Below are 3,152 nucleotides of genomic sequence, written 5' to 3' on the forward strand. Positions count from 1 at the left end.
GCGCCCGGACAGCCAAGCGCGCCATGCCCTGCATCCAAAGCAGCGTGGGCAGCAGGGGAGGGAGGGGCTTCTGCCCCTCTGCTCTGCTCTGCCCTGGTGAGACCCCACCTGGAACACTGCATCCAGCTCTGGGGTCCCAGCACAGGAAGGACAGGGACCTGTTGGAGTGAGTCTGGAAGCAGGCCATCAAGACGTTTAGAGGGATGGAGCAGCTCTCCTACAAGGAAAGGCTGAGAGAAGGCTTTGGGGTGACCTAACAGCAGCCTTCCAGTACCTGAAGTGAGCCTACAAGAGAGATTTTTTTGCAAGAGCATGTACTGACAGGACAAGAGGGAATGGCTTCAAAGTGAAAGACAGGAGGTTTAGATCAGATATTACAATGAAGTCCTTTGATGTAAGGGTGGTGAGGCATTGGAACAGGTTGCCCAGTGAAGCTGTGGATGCCCCATCCCTAGAAGTGTTCAAGGTCAGTTTGGATGGAGCTCTGAGCAACTGGGTCTAGTGGGGGTCCACAGCAGGGAAGTTGGAACAAAATGATCTTTAAGGTCCCTTCCAAACCAAACATCCTATGATTCTATGAATTTCAATAAAAGCAGTTTTCTCTAGGCTCTTCAGAGCAATTATAAAACAAACCACTATTTATAGTGTTTCTTCAGTTAGCAATGAAACTGTGTTACATACCACAATAGAGAAGATTGCTTCTAACACAGAATAACCTGCTTTTTTTTCCTCTCTCTTGTACAATATACAAGACTTTCACATACTAGCTAAACTTCCAGTCTAATATAACAAGCTTGTATATTAAAAAGGGAGGTGTAAGGAATACAAAACTACTTCAAGACAGAGCTTCCAAATAAGTCTTGTGTAAGCTAAAAGATGTAGGCAGCTTCTGCCTGGCTTCTAACCTACTGCAGTCAAACTGCCCTGAGAAGGTTTTCCTCCACATTTCCTTTAAACATGAGAGCAAACCTAACCTAGCAAATTAGAGAAGTTTCAATCATCATTAAACATCTTTAGTAGCACTGAGAAAAAGAGACCAGAGTTCAGATTAATAAACTCTCAGGAATGCTTAAATCAACGGCATCTCCAAACACTACTATCAAAACAAGCTTCCACTTAGTAAGTACTAAGTTACTACACACATGCCAAACAACAATAGCTCCAAAGCAAAAAAGTAGAGAAAATGTTTCTTTTATAAAATACAAGATGTCCTTACACTTTCTTGTAAACTAGTATCGTAACTTAAGACAGTAGTTGTAAAGTGAGACACTATAAACATGCATGCTTTTCAAAACACCATGTATACATCCACTTTGCAGCTTAGAGCTTAGAAGCTCCACTTAAGAGTTTCAATGGAAATGCTTCAACTTCTTCTCACAATGTTGCCCAGAGAGTTCAGGAATTTAATCTAGAATTATATCAGTCCTGGGAGTTCATTACATGACAAAAGCTAAAAAGGCCATGCCACCTAGATTAAACGGCCATATGGGAAAAAAGAAATGAAAGCTATTAAAGTAAGTGTAGAATGGTTCTTGACGAGAAAACTTACCTGTATCTCAAATATAAAGCTTTGAGATGACCTCCTCTAAATCACATAAGCAGACAGGAGATGTAAGAGCAGGACAGCTGCAGTGACTGAAAGCTGTACTTTACAGTCTTTTAGTAGCAGAAATCTTTCATACCATAGTAATTAATTTCTGCCATTCCTGGCATTAGTATTAGGCTAGGATAATTACAAACTCTTAAGTCGAATTTATTACAACATTTACAAGTGTTCAGTCTTGATTTTCTATGGTGACAGCAGAGTAACAAGATCAAAACAGCCAGATCAGCCTGCAGAAAGAAATCCAGTAGATTTTCCTCAAAAAGTGGTTTATGAAATGTTTTATTTCTGAGTTTTCTGTCACAGTACACCTATACATCTCTAGACAGTCACCTGACCCTCTTCTAATGCATCCTATGTGTTTTCACTAAGTACCTTTGGTTCTGCACAGCTTCTGTATTCCCTTAAACACATTATAAAATGTTACAAGTATAGCTTCAAAAGAAATAGTAAAGCTACTGAAAGGGCACAACGTTTCTGTTTTTATTCACCTTGTTACCAAAGAATTTTTATGAATTGCAGAGCACCTTTTTGAGATACATGATGAGTATCACAGTTGAGATTCTCATCTGATTTGCCCCGAAAAGAATGAACACAAAAATTCACAAGTATCCTACCCAAAAATAACCAATAATAATTTTTAAACAGTACACTATCTGGTACTAAAAAGACTCATTACAACATACCTAACATATGCTTAATTGTCCATTCTGTAGAAACAAAACCAATCTAGAATGAAGGACACATATATGGGATGCTCCTTAAAGACTCATCTCAATTTTTTTGTTTGTTTCAATTCAAAGCTTTTCATCCACAAACTTAATTCTTTGGTGAAACTCTGGAAGAAAATATGCAGTATTATTTCGAGAAATACCAAATAAAATATTTTCAGAACATTCCAGAGCATGTAGGGGTAATAAACCAGAATTTCTTGAACTGGTTTCTCAGAGGCATTCATTTCATACAGAAAGCAGGAAGGGTCTAAACTGACTTGACAGAAAGCTGGCACATACATTTTTGTAACCAAAAAAAAAAAAAAAAAGAAAAGAAAAAAAAGGAGAAAATGCAAGTATGTGAAGTAGCAAGAAAACATCCAAGCATTTGATAACCCACAGTAATCAAACCTCCTTTGAGCCTTATTAACTTCGGGACATGCAAAACTTTCCACAGAGATCATTTTTAGCACTTTTCAGGCTAAAAGTGACCAACTTAAAAGGCCAAATGTGACAACACCACAGCTTACTAGAACTCAGTGGTTTAGAAAACTTTCTAAATTCCTTAATACCAAATACATATATGTGTATATATATGTGTGTGTGCATATATGTATATTTGTTCTTTTACTTTAAAACAATTCAAGCCGCTATACCTTACCTATGAGTATCAATTCATTTCCTATTTGTCACGACTTCACATCCCAGATACACAGCACTGGAGCCACATACCTGCACGGCTGAAGTCGCACACCCAAGGGACGTGTCCCCCCTATCTCCAGCTTACTGGAAACGCCATCTTCACCCCTCCACTCAAAGAGACCCTTTCTCCTCAA

At 38.8% G+C, this 3,152-nt stretch overlaps 1 protein-coding gene across 1 annotated transcript in view; it reads right to left on the bottom strand.

Moving 5' to 3' along the window:
- Window positions 1-2,447, bottom strand: part of PCGF3 (polycomb group ring finger 3) — a 55,004-nt gene extending 52,557 nt beyond the window's left edge. The window contains exon 1 of the mRNA XM_017735383.1: window positions 2,290-2,447. The gene's annotated coding sequence lies outside the window, so the exon portion shown is untranslated. The remainder of the gene's footprint in view (window positions 1-2,289) is intronic.
- Between the last annotated feature and the right edge of the window lie 705 nt (window positions 2,448-3,152).

The sequence above is a fragment of the Corvus brachyrhynchos genome, unplaced genomic scaffold (assembly GCF_000691975.1).
Source record: "Corvus brachyrhynchos isolate BGI_N302 unplaced genomic scaffold, ASM69197v1 scaffold22, whole genome shotgun sequence".
Taxonomy (NCBI): domain Eukaryota; kingdom Metazoa; phylum Chordata; class Aves; order Passeriformes; family Corvidae; genus Corvus; species Corvus brachyrhynchos.